Source organism: Manis pentadactyla, chromosome 13 (genome assembly GCF_030020395.1).
Source record: "Manis pentadactyla isolate mManPen7 chromosome 13, mManPen7.hap1, whole genome shotgun sequence".
NCBI lineage: Eukaryota > Metazoa > Chordata > Mammalia > Pholidota > Manidae > Manis > Manis pentadactyla.
Genome location: NC_080031.1, coordinates 8,152,837 through 8,170,093, shown reverse-complemented (window position 1 = coordinate 8,170,093; position 17,257 = coordinate 8,152,837).

Genomic DNA, 17,257 nt, shown 5'->3' with positions numbered 1-17,257 from the left:
AGTAATGTCCTTCAAAAGGCCAAGGAATGAGACCCTTGGCAATCACCAAAGAAGGCAGGAGACAGTGCTGGAACTCAACACAGGCCAGTTTAGCTAGAAGAAGGGGTGTTGAGAGTAGATAGGGAGGAAGATTTCAGTGCACCGAGTGCCGCCAGGAGAAGGCAGGTGAGAACAAGAGGCTGGAGCGGGCAGCCCGGGGCCGCTCCTGCTTAGAGGGGCTGTACGGCTGAGCAATGAGAGGGGTCAGGGGTAGTAGGCTCCAGACACCCGCTTCTCTCCCAGCTCACCCTGGCCACGGCACTGCGGCACCAAGGGACTGGAATCCCCTGTGCTGCTTCGCCCTCACTCTGCCTCTTGCCTCCCAAAGCTCTGGGTATTATAGCCCGATTTCCAGGAACTGGTTCTGATCTGATTCACGGGCTGCACTTAAGCTGCACATTTGAAGTAATTAACTATGGTGACTGGAAGTGTTATGTTGGAATATCTACCGAGTGGGCTGTCTCAGCACCCTCTGAGCCATGCTCTCTGCAGTCCCTGGACATTTTTAAGAAAGATAAGGCCAGCAGTCTTGCTGGGAAGGATTGGGTCAGCGCTTGAGGGGCTCAAGACTTAGAGAGCAAGGACTCAGAGGATTTTTTAACTTTTTCATTCCACCTCTGTATTTCCAAGTGCATCCAAACAGCACCCAACTCCCTTTACTGTAGAAAGATCCCAGTCTGGGAGTTCAGAGACCTGGGTATCTATGCAAGTTGCTTTTTAACACTATGGGTTGCCAATCCTGCAAGTCCACTATTCTTTGTGCATAAAGTAGTAGAACTTTAGGTGGTAAGGTGGACAGACAGCGCCAGAGTAGAGTCTGGAAACCTGTAGTCTGACCCCTGTGCTTCCTAACTAGCTCTGTGGCCTTTGGCATTCGTGCCCCTGTCCTGTCTAGGTCTCAATTTCCTTGCCTGTAAATAACAGAGATAAACTTTACCATCTATAAAGTTCGTATCAGTTTCAGAGTTCTGAGGTGCTATGGAAAAAAAATGTTGAGGTTACAAGCAGAGTGAGTGTGTGTGGGTGTGCACTGTACATCCCCTTAGCTTTGCAACAGCAAATGGGCAATTCAGAGTATTTACTAAAACGCTGCCATCATTCTTGCTTGATTTATTTGACAATGGGCACTCCCTGCTTTAGCACCTTGACCCACGCATTAAATAATGCCAGCAAGCAAAAGGTAACGTTAGGTTCACAGTGAAAATAACATACGTGGAGGGCAGAGAAGCCCACTCAAAGAGGCGCGTTGGAAGAGGCAAGCCCTAAAAATGAAAAGAAAGCCTCTCACTTCACCCCTTTGGCTGCACTGAGATGCCAGGACACCTCATAGTCGTCCTGAGAACTTGGAGCCACACAATGGGCTGCATTCACTCCTCAGCACCACCCATCCTCTGCGTGCTTTGGTGCTAAGACCCCAATCCTGAATCCGAGTCAACCCCGACACAGCATCCGTGCAGATTCAATACAACTTTACCAGATAAAAGCCAAATGCGATAGACTTTCCAACAAGTTAAGATTTGGAAAAGTATGGAAAGAATCAAAATAAAAGGCCTAGCCAAAACAAAGCCGCCATTGTAATTTACCAAGTGGCTCCCTTAATTTAGGACCGTCTCCTTAAATTGCGTTCATTACTCTTACCCCTGTCAGGGCAGTTCAGGGTGAATAATATGTTTGTTTCTGGCTGAAGAGGTGCCAAGTTTGAAGGTAGTTGTTGGTTAATTAAACAGGACCAAGCTATCTATCCGCCAGGAATCCTGTCTACTTTAGAGACCAAGAGGAACTGGTTCAACACTGATCTTCAAGAATGAGAGTACACACATATACAACTTCCACTTCATTTTTCACTTTAAAACATAGGCAAGGCAAGTGAGAAATAAGAATAAATGACTTCTCAATTTTTTTTATTGAAATAGAGTTGATATATGCTATTATAATGACTTTGAGACCTACTTTTCTGTTCCTTGATCCTTCTCTGACCTGTCTTAACATACAACTAACACACAGCTCTCACTGCCCAGCTGTCAGGCAGAACATTCTAGAAACTAATTGTTTTTCTTTCCCATGCAAAAACTACCAATGGCTTCTCATTATTTGTCAGAAAAAAAAAAATTTCACTCTTGATCCTAATAATTAGATCCTTGAACAATCAATGGCTTTATCCCTCTTCATTTCCCCTCCTAAGTTCCTGAGCCCCATGTCCTCTTCACGTGGCCCCTGGGTGCCAAATCACCCACAGTCACAGGCTTTCCCACTCTTGTGCCTGTGCTCAGGCTGGATTCTACTTCATTCATCCAATTTACTGCTCAGACTCCTAGCAGAAAACCAAGCATATAGAAGACACATAATAAGTACGTGCTGAAAAAAATGAAATAATGAAAAGGGAATGGACACGGTTTCGAAAACCATGGTATTGCTTCCATCAGTCTAGGGCCCAGTGACTCCTCCAGGTCATTCGTAGGAGCCCATGAAACCCTCAGCTCACCACCCCACCTGAACCTCTTCTTTCCCTCAAAGTCATGAGGACCGTATCAGCCCTTTGAGAACTAATTTGCCTGCTTCTTGTTTTTCTCTGGTCCCAGTGTAGAGCTAGAATCTCAATGCGCTCCCCCGATTTTCCGTATGAAGAAGGAAATTGAGGTTGGTATTTAGAAGACCTGGATGCTGTATTTAACTTTCCATGTGGTCTATGTTGACTTAATTAAGTGATCTTCCCCCTTCTCTTCCTGAGTTGGGTGATGTGCTCCTCTTCTGGTCCCCCTTTGCTGTCTCTGAAGTTTGGTGCTGCATTCAGATGGGAGGATTTGGGGCCAAACTGTCTTGGCTCATGTCCCAGCTACAAACTGTCCTAGCTGTGTGACCCTGGGCAAGTTACTTAACTCTTCTGTGTTCTCGGTTTCCTCATCCTAGACTCATGGGAAGATTAAATAAATTAATGCATGTGAACTGCTTTGATCATTGCCAGGTACATAAAATGCCAAATTAACACTGACTATTATTATGTTTCAGCCACACTGGCCTTCTGTTACCTACAACATACCTGGAATCTTCCTTGCCCGTTCTCTTCCTTCAGGTCTCAAGTTAAATGGCACATTGTCAGGGAGGCAGTTCCTGACCCATCCACATTCTAAGTCAAGTCTCTTCTGATATGTTCCCTTAACTGACTGCATATCAGTACAATGCTAATCATATTTGCGACTTCTTGTTCAATGATCATCTTTCAAGTTAAACTATACTCTCCAAAGGTATGAGGGGGATTCATCCTCGGACACCCAACACCCAGCACAGAGACTACAAATAAATATTTACTGAGTAAATGAATCAGTGAACTGTAAAGAGGGAAGTGGAGAAGGTTCAGGGGGATGACAGTTCCAGACATCCAATAATGAAATTATAAGATGCAAAACAAAGCAGATTAGATGAGTTGCTTGACAGCAAATGGGTGGTTAGGAGGATGGAGAGACACCTCATCCCAGAACGGGTTCACCAGTATGTCCTGGCCTTTGGCCTTCGTTCTGCAAAACAGGGAGCAGAAAACTCAGCAGGGCATTGGATAACAAATAATTTTGCCGCCTATAGTGAGTCACCATGGCACATATCCTCAAAGCTTTCCTCTCCAAAGGCAGCGGAGGACCCAAGTGGCATGGATAATTTTAGTAATTCCTCCCTTCGGTGCGGGCCTGAAGAATAATGACTCTCCCATGGGGCTGCCTGTTTTCACTTCTTTATTTGGCTAAAGGTGGAAGCAGCCAAGTAGGTTAGCAACACACGCCAAAAAGAGTAGAGATGAAAATACATGTTCACGGCTAGCACGCAGCCCCTCCCCCCAATCTACCTACAGAGTAGAAAATATCTCAGCATCAAATATTAAATAAGTGAACATGCTCAGTGCTACGGTCACCCACAGCGCAGTTTCTGAAACATGCTCACACATTTCTAAGCCTCCTAATTAATCAGAGGAAGTTAGAACCTCATGGCATGGTAGATAGCTCTAACAAGCTTGTTTTAAAGGGGTTAAAAAATGTTTTGATTGAAGCAAGTCGGGAGCACGAACAATAAAGACAATGTATTCAATGCGTAGAGGCAGTTCTACGATGGAAGGAAGAAGAAGTTAGGGAAGTGAACTCAGCCTACAGGGAGACTGATGCCTTTCTCCAGAATTACAACCGCAAAATTTATGCCATCAAATGGTCTTTGCAGCCTCTTATTTGGACAGGATAGGACAGGATGGTCTCTACACCTGTGTTTTGGGCTTTGGTCCTTCACTCTGCAGATGGGACAGTTACTGAGGAGACCGAAGTGGTGGAGACGAGGAGAGCTGGGAGAAGGGGTGCAGAGCCCTGTAACGCCAACGCAGAGAGGAGAGGAGCTGTCCCCTCATCTTTGCTCAGCGGGAAAGAAGGGTGAATGATCTGCAGATTAATGCATTGTGACAACCTTTGTGGAGAACCTCAGTGTTTGATCTTGAAAAGATTTCATAATTCTTTTGAAGGCTTTGAAAAGAGAATGAGTAAAAAGTTAACTTCCTTTTTGATTCTCTTATCAAAAGTAAATAAAGCTCAGCTTTGCGTGTTCTCTGGGTAGCAGCCCCAACCCCTTTCCTGGGACCCAGAGATCGAGTCTGTGATTGAGAGAACTCAATAAACATGAGGAAATGTGACCTGTTTGGGAACAAAGATTCCAATGTGCTCCTCTCCAAAGGGAACCTGACTCTCTCCTGAAACTGTTGTAGGCTTCGGCCAGAGACACATTCTTACCTCTGCGGCAGGCACTGAGCAGTCGGGGAGCCTGTCCTGACCTCAGAACTGCGATGTGCTTCCCTTTCAAAGAAACTGGCCTGGACAGGAAGATGAGAAGGTAGATAAAGCACCCAGTGAATGGGCAGAGCAAAGTTAGCTGGCTTTCCAAACTGTATTCTGCCAGTGTCCCTGTAAGTGACCTTGTCTAAATAATGTCTTCTTTCTAGGCCTCAGGTTCCCATTCTGTACAATGGAATGACAATGTCACCCATTGGTTCAGCATTAAGATGCTGAAATTCCACCTGCCATCAAGCTGCACACCTGTACGGAGGGTTTGGCCTTCAGTCCCAGGTAGCAGAGTGTCAGATGGTGTCACTGGTATTTCCCCTCCATGCTTGCTTAAAAGGAACTAGGCTTTTAATTCAAATATCTAAAGACCTATACAAAGACAGACTAGTATTTCCAATAAAAGCTTTAAAAATCTTTTCAGTGGCATTCTCTGTGCATGTATACCTACTCAAAAATAATTACTCATGTTTTGAAAATCTAAGCAACAATTTGGGAGTTTTTCCATTAATTTTTAATATAATATTGCATATCACGGCTTAACTTCATGCAGCCATTTTAATTAGATTTATCCTTTGTAACTTAGCAGCATTCTCTCACTTTATATTCAACAACCTTCCCCAAGACATTCACACTCCCAGGGGCTTCTCCTGCCCCAGGTGATGGAAAGTTCCTTCCATTTTTCTTTGGTCAGGTTCTTACCTATTAGCAAAGTGGTCTCCATGTAGCTTTCGCCCCTTGAAAGAAGGAAAGGCCTGTTTCTATGTTTTTAGCTGTCTGGCTCTCATCTCCTGCTTCCTCATACATTCAATTCAGTTCAATTCAACCAACATTTATTGAGCCCCTAACATGTGCACCTAGGGCTACAGGGATGTGCAAAAACTACAGTTCCAGGTGTCTGTAGTCTGGTGGAGAAAGATATCCATCATAGACCCCTTGACAACCGGCAAGGACTTTTAAAGTTCATTTACTATAAAGCTCTTCATTTTACAGATGCTGTTACTAAGATCCAGCAAGATGAAGTACTGTATCCCAGTTCTGCCTCCCCACTGGCTGAGTAAGGACTGGAGTTTAGATCCCGTGGTTCGGAGACTAGGGTTTGCCCCACCGTATATGCTGGTAGAGGAACGAGCACAGAAACAAAACACAACTTCTCTGGTCTTGCTCTCTGCAGTGAGAGGAGGAATGTGAGACCTACCTCTACTCTAGGGGTTAGATAATTAGAATAAATCACTAAGAAGTAATCCCCAAACAGGTAAACTGTTTTAAATCCAATATTTCACAACCTGAACATTTATATTTGACATTTAGGAACTTGGAGACTATTTGACCCAGGCAAATATTTCATCTCCTAATCCACTATTTCCTGCCTTCAAACCCTCCTCACTTGTTCTTAAAGTTGAATGGTAAGGGATCCAACCAGAACCAACCTTTTCTTTTATGGTTTGAAGATATGTTTATGCTTATGTTGCAAAGATTATAAATCCTTACTTTTTAATTTTGCTTCCTATTTTATTGAGGTATAAATAATATAAGAAAACTGCATATATTTAATGTATGCAATTTGATGAGTTTGGTTATACGCATGAAACCATCACCATTTCCATCATCTACAAAAGTTTCCTTGCATCCTTTCGTTTTTTTGTGGTAAGAACATTTAATGTGAGATCTTCCCTTTTAACGAGTTTTTGAGTGCGCCATACAATATTGCTAACTATAGGCACTATCTCTAGAGCTTATTAATCTTGTATAACTGAAACTTTATGCCAATTGAATAATAATTCCCCATTTTTCCCAACTCCATGTCCCAGTAACCACCATTCTATTCTCTGCTTCTACGGGTTTGATTATTTTAGGTATCTCCTACAAATGATTCACCCAGCATCTGTTCTTCTGTGGCTGCCCTATCTCACCTAACATAATGCCCTCCAGGTTCATCTCTGTTATTGTAAAGGCTAAGATTTCCTTTTTTGAAAGGCTGAATAATATTCCACTGTGTGACTATACCATATTTTCTTTATCCATTTACCTATCAATGGACATTTGGGTTGTTTCCATTTCTTGGATATTTTGACTAATGCTGCAGTGAGCATGGGTGTGCAGGTATCTCTTCAAGATCCTGATTTCAGTTCTCTAGGATATCCACCCAGAAGTGGAATTGCTGGGTCGTATAGTAGTTCTATTTGTAATTTTTTGAAGAACCTCCATACTGCTTCCCATGGCAATCGCACCACTTAACAGAGCCTTCAACAAGGTAGAAGTGTTACAGTTTCCCCACATCCTCACCAGCACTTGACATCTTTTGGGCTTTGACCGCCTTTTCTCCTGTGCATCCTTTCTTACCTGCACGCTATTTCTAGGGTCTTCTTGAGGGAAGCCTAGCCAATCAGTGATCCCCACTACACATTAGGCACACTGAGGACAGAACCATCTCTTCTGTTTCCTGAAATTGTCTTTTACCATATCTACCACTTCACATAGAGCCCCTTCCTTAAAGATGTAGGCTTTTAACCAGGCTGACATTTTAAAGCACAGTCAGCCAAACAGCCTTGACCCATCTCCAGGGGCTGCTTCTGCTGACCCCTCTCTAGTGTTCCTGTTTAGAAATCCCTCACCCCAGTAGCCCAGGAGTGGTCTCAGAATATATGAAATGGCCTTTAGGGACTTATTTAAAAATCTATTGTGTACATAAATTCAGAGAAAATAATAGCCTATTCCATAAATGTCATGAGGCCTTAGAGATTATCTCATCCAATGATAACCAAGAAGACCTAAGGCTCAGAGAAGTGAAATAAATTGCCCAAATGTATGTAGCTACTTGGCGACAAACTTAAATTTAGATTTGAGTTTCTTCAAACCCACTGGAATGAATTTTCCAATATATTATGTTTCTATTCAAATTAGAAATATTAAAGTAGTAGTGGATTAATAATGAATGCTTACTGAGCGCTGGAAGGCAAAAGGCTCCATGCTGTGCACAATGCGGGATACAAAAATGAACACAATGCACTTCCCATCCTCTAGGGGCTCATAGCCTGGGAGGAGAGACAGCACTGTATTGAGGGGCAGCTTTCAAAAAACTGCCATCTGCAATAATCAACATGAAGCAGTTAAAGGTTTAGAGAGATGAGAAAGGAGGTAATTTTGACTCTAGAGATTTAGGAAACCCAATGGAGAAGATTTGTTTTGCACTGAGCTTTGAAGGATAGTAGAATTTTGATAGAGGCCATGGAGATGGAGGGCATTCTAGAGGAACAGGACATCGTCAAAGATGCAGATGGGTTTCTGAGCTCCCTTCTGAGGTCACTAGTTAATTAGGGAAGGCACTTGACTTTCTAGAGACTGAGTGCAAGGTTCACACTCCGGGATGGGCTTGGAAGTCTAGCCTCATATCTGTATCCAGTAGGACCATAGGCCACGGAGTTTACTGATTGCTCAGAAACTGGGACGGACTGGGTGCATATCCCATCCCCATCGCCTACTAGCAGTATGACTTTCTGCAAGTCATTTAACCCCTCTCTGCCTTGGTTTTCTCATCTGTAAAGTACAGATTATAACATTCTCTACCTCAAAAACTTGTTGAGAGAACTAAATTAGTTAATATAGGTAAAGTGCTTAGAACAATGTCTTTGACAAGGTTTGTGTGATAAGTGTTTGTGAAAACAGTCCAGTCTGACTGAGTGCAGTAGGTACTGTCAGATCAAAGATTCTCTGCAGAAGCAGATAAAAAACTTGAAGAGTTCTCATTCTGTTACTCAAATAAGAAGAAGGAGAAAAATACCTTAGTATCAAATTCTGTAATGAATTTGTGAAAAAGATGCTTGGGGTAGAGTGTCTTTTATCACTGCTCCAATGCCCTAACTCTCCTTTGCCAGCAGATCCTAGACACGTGAGGTGACCCCCTTGTGATGCTCCTTACCCTGAGATGATGGGCTTGGCCTTACCCGGAATTAGAGTCTGTTCTTGGTAATGCACTGAAGTCACATGGGAGCTCGATTCTCCATGGCTCAGAATAGATCCTGACCTCGCTGTGGGCATCCTGTGCTAATGGTTTCGTGTATTCCAGATTACATTACTACCAGGAATCGATTTTTCAGCTCTTTTAAAACAGTCTATTTTGGTCATCTTTCCCCCACTCTTAGAGATGTATTTATTTCCCAGAATGTGTAGTGACTCTTAAACAAAACAAATTCTGATTACTGAAATGGAAGCAATCTGTTGTCCAGTTGTTGGGAAAGCTGGTAGGTTTTCCCTCGGAAATTCTTTTGTAGGTCAGAGAAAAAGAAACTCATTTCTCTAACATGCAGACCCAAACTGAAACAGTGTAACATCCAACTGAGATTTAAGAACTTCTGTAAAAGCAGTCAGATCTGTGGAGCTCAACAGTTTACACAGAGGCACTACCCAATATGGTAGCCACTAGCCACATAAAGCACTTGAAATGCAGCTGACGTGATTAAGGTAGTACATTTCTAGTTTTATTTAATTTTAACTAATTTTAATTTAAAAACCAATACTGTTGGCTCTTGAATAACACAGGTTTAACTGCACTAACCCATTTACATGCAGATTTTTTTATTAAGGTATTATTGATATACACTCTTATGAAAGTTTAACATGAAAAACAATGTGGTTACTACACTCACCCATATTATCAAGTCCCCACCCATACCCCATTGCAGTCACTGTCCATCAGTGTAGTCAGATGCCACAGATTCACTATTTGCCTTTTCTGTGCTATGCTGTCTTCTCCATGATCCCCCCACACCATGTGTGCCAATCATAATACCCCTCAATCCCCATCTCCCTCCCCAACCCCCACCCCTCCCCTCCCCTTTGGTAACCACTAGTCCCTTCTTGGAGTCTGTGAGTCTGCTGCTGTTTTGTTCCTTCAGTTTTGCTTCGTTGTTATACTCCACAAATGAGGGAAATCATTTGGTACTTGTCCTTCTCCGCCTGGCTTATTTCACTGAGCATAATATCCTCCAGCTCCATCCATATTGTTGCAAATGGAAGGATTTGTTTCTTTCTTATGGCTGAATAGTATTCCATTGTGTATACATACTACATCTTTTTTATCCATTCATCTTTTGATGGACACTTAGGTTGCTTCCATATCTTGGCTATTGTAAGTAGTGCTGCAATAAACATAGGGGTGCATATGTCTTTCCAAATCTGAGAACTTGCATTCTTTGGGTAAATTCCTAGGAGTGGGATTCCCAGGTCAAATGTTATTTCTACTTTTAGTTTTTTGAGGAACCTCCATATTGCTTCCCACAATGGTTGAACTAGCTAACTTTCCCACCAGCAGTGTAGGAGGGTTCCCCTTTCTCTGCATCCTCACCAGCATTTGCTGTTCTTAGTCTTTTCAATGCTGGCCATCCTGACTGCTGTGAGGTGATATCTCATTGTGGTTTTAATTTGCATTTCCCTGATAATTAGCAATGTGAAGCATCTTTTCATGTGCCTGTGGCCATTTGAATTTCTTCTTTGGAGAATTGTCTGTTATTTGCTTTTTGGTTGTTGAGGCGTGTGAGTTCTTTATATATTTTGTACGTTAACCCCTTATCGGATATGTCATTTACAAATATATTCTCCCATACTGTAAGATGTCTTTTTGTTCTGCTAATGGTGTCCTTTGCTGTACAGAAGCTTTTTATCTTGATATAGTCCCATGTGTTCTTTTTTTGCTTTTGTTTCCCTTGTTCGAGGAGATGCGTTCAGGAAGAAGTTGCTCATGTTTATATTCAGGAGATTTTTGCCTATGTTGTCTTCTAAGAATTTTATGGTTTCATGACTTATATTCAGGTCTTTGATCCATTTTGAGTTTACTTTTGTGTATGGGGTTAGACAATAATCCAGTTTCATTCTCTTGCATGTAGCTGTCCAGTTTTGCCAATACCAGCTGTTGAAGTGGCTGTCATTTCCCCATTGAATGTCCATGGCTCCTTTATCATATATTAATTTACCATATATGCTTGGGTTTATATATGGGCTCTTTAGTCTATTCCATTGGTCTATGGGTCTGTTCTTGTGCCAGTACCAAATTGTCTTGATTACTGTGGCTTTGTAGTAGAGCTTGAAGTCAGGGAGTGTAATCCTCCCAGCTTTATTCTTCCTTCTCAGGATTGCTTTGGCTATTTGGGGTCCTTTGTGGTTCCATATGAATTTTTGAACTATTTGTTCTAGGTCACTGAAGAATGCTGTTTTTATTTTGATAGGGATTGCATTGAATCTGTAGATTGCTTTAGGCAGGATGGCCATTTTGACAATATTAATTCTTCCTATCCATGAGCACAGGATGTGTTTCCATTTATTGGTATCTTTTTAAATTTCTCTTATGAGTGTCTTATAGTTTTTCAGAGCATAGGTCTTTCACTCCCTTGGTTAGGTTTATTCCTAGGTATTTTATTCTTTTTGATGCAGTTGTCAATGGAATATTTTTCCTGATATCTCTTTCTGCTAGTTCATCATTAGTGTATAGTAATGCAACAGATTTTTGTATATTAATTTTGTATCCTGCAACTTTGCTGAATTCAGATATTAGATCTAGTAGTTTTGGAATGGATTCTTTAGGGTTTTTTATGTACAATATCATGTCAACTGCAAACAGGACAGTTTAACTTCCTCTTTACCAATCTGGATGCCTTTTATTTCTTTGTGTTGTCTGACTGCTATGGTGAGGAACTCCAGAACTATGCTGAATAAAAGTGGAGTGAGTGGGCATCCTTGTCTTGTTCCTAATCTTAAAGAAAAGGCTTTCAGCTTCTCACTATTAAGTATGATGTTGGCTGTGGGTTTGTCATGTATGGCCTTTATTTACATGCAGATTTTTTTTCAATAAATATATTGGAAAAATTTTTGGAGATTTGCAATAATTAGAAAAACTTTTTTGATAGGTTTGACTTTACTTTATTGCAAGAATATAGTATATAATACATATAACATACAAAATGTGTGTTAACTGTGTTACCAGTAAAGCATTTGATCAACAATAGGTTATTAGTAATTAAGTTTTGGTGGACTTGAAAGTTATATGTGGATTTTTGACTGACTGGGGACCAGCCCCCATAGCCCTCATGTTGTTTAAGAGTCAACTGTAGTTGATTCAGTTACTGAAAAGCTTTTTATATATGAGAAAATTGGGGGATATGAATCTACTTAATCAACTATAAATATTATGTAATCTAAATACATATCAAGCATTTCTGATTAAATTTTAACATCCAAATTGAGATGTTTTGTAAATGTAAAATATACTGGATTCATAAATTTAGTATGTTTAAAAATGTAAAATATTTTCTTAAATTTTTCATATTGATCACATGTTGAAATGATATTTTGGTTATGTTGGGTTGAATGAAATATATCGTTAAAATTAAGCTCACTGGACTCTTCTTACTTTTATTTAATGTGGGTTAGAAAAATTCAAATTACTTTTGTGGCTCACATTTTATTTCTTCCAGACAGCACTGTTATAGAGCTATTTCAAAAATACCCTTTTGTTCTTCTCAATAACACCATGAGCTGGTCAAAACAAGTAGTATTATCCCTGTTTTAAAGATGTGGAAACAAAGGTTCAGATAGTTGTGGCTCACCAAGCCTATGAGAGCCAGACCCTGACTCCGGGGTTTCTGACTGAAATCCAGGGCTCTCACAGGTGCACTGGGTTGGCTTAAAACTCAAACGAATCTTTAAAAAGGCCTCTTGGACTCTTAAACTGAACATACTAATTCTGTGTATCTAAGCAACTAAAGGAAAACTAACAAGCCTTAACAGAATAACATATCCCAAGTAAAGGTCACATGTGCATGCACAAAAAAGACACCTGCAACATATGTGCTGTGTTTATTGGGAGGTGCTTCCAAAAGCATTTCCATTTTATAAACAGTGTATCCAATGTATCAGATGGCCGTTCCTTAGTACCATGCAAAAGAATCTGCACAGTGAGATTTGCCCAATAATTCCAAAGCCAACAGCAAACTAACTAGAGGAAGTTAAACTGTAGGCTAAATATAACAGCAAGAGAAAAACTATAAAGAACCAAAGAGGAAGCAAGAAATGTCCAATTTATTAACTGAAAACAATGACAACAAAACTTTACAGAAGATGATAGGAAGTAGAAGTTAAAAAAATGATGAGGGACAATGTCTTCATGAACGGGAACATAAATTATTAAAAATTGTCACTTCCCTCTCCACCTACCAATGTGGACATTTAATAAAGGAACATGGCACATAGAGATGCAATCAACAAAATACAAACTGTGTTGTGGCCTACAGGACACTCAGATTTTTCCAGAACAATATATTTCAAGTGGGGCATACAAAAAATGAAGAATTAAAATGAACATTTAGAAAAAATCATGGGAATGGAAGTACAATATAGAGAATGTCAATAATACTGTAATATCTTCTATGTTGACAGATAGTAACTATACTATTTGGGGTGAGCATTTAATAAGGTGGATAACTATCAAATACTTGAAAACAATATAATATTCTATTCAATAATCAACTATATTTCAATAAAAAGGAAAACATTTTAACAAAAATAAATAAAAATAAAAAAACATAAAAGACATTACAATAACAATTTGTGAATCTTGATTTGTTTGATTATTATAAATTTTTAATTTAAAATTTTAAGCAGTCAACATTGGATTTGATTAAGAATTACTGTTTTGTTTTTTTTAGCTATGCTAGTTGAATTGTGGTTATTTTTTTAGTTCCTGATCTTTTAAAGGTACACATTTTATATTTGTAAAATATTTACATATAAAATATGCCTGAGATTTGCTTCAAAATGCTATAAGAGAAGATTAAACCATGACACAACTCTAAATTACTGTTAGTTCTAATCAGGTAGAAAGAACTGAAAACAGAAGAACATATACCAGTCACCCTTGCTACAGACTCAATTTGTCTTTTAAAAAGCTTGGTATACAAGATTTCTGGTATTTCTTCTTTGGGCAATGATAAAGTAAGTGATATCAGACTAGCTTTCTCACTTTAATCGATAGATAACTATTCTATACTCAAAATATATGAAATTTTGAGTATTCCTATATTCAAACTATAGGAAACAAATACAGACTATGACCCTAAGAGAAAAGATAAAAGCACGGTAAGCCCAATAATTGCTTTTGCTTTCTGACTGGAGACATATTCCAGAATAGAGAGCCAGGAGGCAGGTTCGTTAGCAGAGCTCTTGCTGAGCTGAGAAGATAGAGCTTTGAGGCTTGGGAGTCTGAAGTACCTGGAATATGCAAGTTCAAGGACCTCAGAGCAGGCTGCTATGATGAGAAAGAATTCCAGAAATCTGGAAAAGGGTCTCCTTGAATTTTGTATTGAGACTAAGCTATGCATGCATAGGATGAGACTACACGAAGCTTGGTAAAGAACAACCACTAAGGAATGATCAGTTACCAGGAAACAATAAGCTGAAAGGCTACCAGAGGTTACTCAGAACTGGGAGACATTCCAATTTCATCCAGAGAAGTAAAAAGATCTCATTAAACACTTAGGGAATTCCATAGAGACACACAAAGTTCATGTCTTAATAGTGGGGTTAAAATCAACCTAAAGACTCCAAAACCACCTTCACAAAGCTTAAAAACAAGCCCTGAAGGACCAAGCTGATACAGAAGTAAATTAGGTGCCTGCCAGAATAAAGCCCAGTGCTGTTTAAACAATGCCAACAAAATCTAGACACTCGACAAGTAGCACTAAATGTCTCAATCCAGTCAAGAATTACTAGACATATGAAAAAGCAGAAAAAAATGTGGCCCTCTAGCTAGGAATAAAATGAGGCATTAAAAATATATCTACAAATGGCATATATATTGAAATTAGCAAAAAAAAAGCTTTACAAAAAAGAAATACATTCAAGAATTTAAAGGAAACTTCATGTTCTTTGTGGACATAAGTCTAGAAAAGACAAACCTCATCTGTAGCAACAGAAGACAGATCAGCGGTTGCCTACCTAGTGGTGTTGATGGAAGATCGACTGGAATGGGCTTCAAGGATTTTTTTTTTGAGTGATGTAACATTCTATAATGTGAAGTGGTGGTTATATTCAAGACTCATCAAAATGTACACATAAAATGTAAATTACAGCTCAAGAAAAGTTTATATAAAATGTTCGAAATATAAATAAAAACAAATGGAGGAAAGTGGATAAGGGTGCGAATGGGCCTAGATTGGTCATAAGTTGGTGATTTGGGGGCTGGATGATGGCTACACGGTGATTTGCTGTATTATTCAAAATTCCCTATAATTAAAAAATAAGTTCTTTTTTTCTTCTTTTAAAGAGGAAGAATATGTTACTAGTTCTGTCTGAGGGAATATAATATTGCAGATGTGGTTCTTTTAGCCTCTCCAAAAGCCTTTTTTCTCTTTCTGAAATTGATTTATTTTTCTCTTACATACCCAATCTTCACCTCATTCTCACTACCTCCTCAAGGACACCCACTCTAAGCAGTCCACATCCTCAGATATTTATGTATCTTTGCAAGATAGTATTGCCTTTGCTATATTATGTATGTAAAAAATATATATGTGTGTATATATATATATATATATATACATATATACATACATTGTAAAGCTTTTTAAAAATTTTTTTCAATTTCTTGTATATGTCTTATGCATCTGTGTACTGGTTTTCCTGTGGAATTTAGCCAGTAGTGGGATTGCTAAATCTTAGGCTATACACGTACCTCATTTCCATAAAGACGTCGTGCACAAAACCTTGGGACGGCTTCCCATCCTGTTCAGAAATTCAAAGTCTTCAAATACATCACATGCCCTTGTTTTCTGTTCCCATTTATCTCTTTTAGCTCATCTCCTCTTATTTTCTCCTTAAATTCCTTAGATCAAGCCACAACAACCTTCTGTTCTTTGAACATCTTAGGCATCATTGCTCTAATTCCAGTGGTCGTGGTCGCCCTTCACTCTGCCTGGGCCTCTCTTCTCCAGGTTGACATGGTTTATCTCTCACAGGTTTTTGCTCAAGCATCTTCTTCTCGATGAAATCTTCCTGAGCCGCCAAATTAAAAATTATAGCTGCTCCTTTTCCCTCAAGCCATGCTCTACCCTCTTGTACTGTCTTTCTTTTCTCCAAACTGTTTGTCACCACCTGACAATCCTTATTTTTACTTTTTAATTGTGTTTGTTGTCTTTTCTCCTCAGGAGACCATAGGCTTGCTGAAGGCAAATATTTTTATATGCTTTTTTCACTCACTGCATATTTCCCCAGCATCTCAGGGAGTTTCTGGCCCATTGTTAGCACTCAAATATTTATGGATTGAAATACTGCCAGATTCATCTCTAGAATGACTGTATCAGTCTTTATTACTATGAGGATTGTGGAGATTCTCACTCCCTCATTCCAGTCAAATATTAGGTATTGAATTACTTTCTAATTTTTACCACTCTGATGGATATAAACTATTATTGCATTGCTAGTTTGATTTTTATTTTTTCTAATTACTAGTGAGGGTGAGGATTTCCATATATATTTGTTAGTTAGTTGAATTTTCCCCTCTGTGAATTTCAAACTCACTACCGTTCCCATTTTTTATTGAGTTTGCCATTTATATTGTTGATGAGCAAAGTTCTTCGACTATTCTAGACATTAACTTTATCATTTCATTTTTGGCATTGAAATATCTTTCCCAGCCTATTACCCATCTGATCCTAGGTGTCGTTCTGTTGATTTTGTTTATAGTGTCCTTGATGGAATAATAATAATTAACTTTGAGGTAGAGTCATCATTTTTTGTTTTATAACTTTTTTCTTTTCAAATCAACTTTATTGAGGTATTTTACAAACAGTAAAATGTGCCTTTAAAGTATGCAACTCTATGGCTTTCAACAAATAAATCACCCATGTAACTGCACAGTCAAGATACAGTACATTATGAACTCCACCTTCTGTGACCTGTCTTTTCATACCCTTCTCAAGGTCTTTCATATGACCAATAATAATGACCACTAAATGTCTGGCATTGGGTACCCAAACCAGAAACACCCTAAATGAAGTTAGATCCGGTTTCCCTTATTTGATTTTCCTTAACAAACTTTCTTACTGAAATATAAAACTTATACAGAAACAGCGTACACATAAATTTGTAATTGATGACTTTTCACAGGATGAATGCACCCATATAGCCATTGTCCAGATCAAGAAATCTAACATTACTAGTACCCAGAATCTCCCCACTAAGCTTTCTCTGAATCACTAGTGTCCTGGTCAAAGATTATTCTCACCATAGAGATGAGAAAATTCTAGCTTAGAAAGGCAAAGAGATTTGCTGCAGCACACCTAACAGGTGAGAGAGCTGTCCTTCAAATCCACGTCTCCTAAATTCTAGAGTTTTTTCACTTCAGCGATCTATCTCTTAGTATTAGCTGT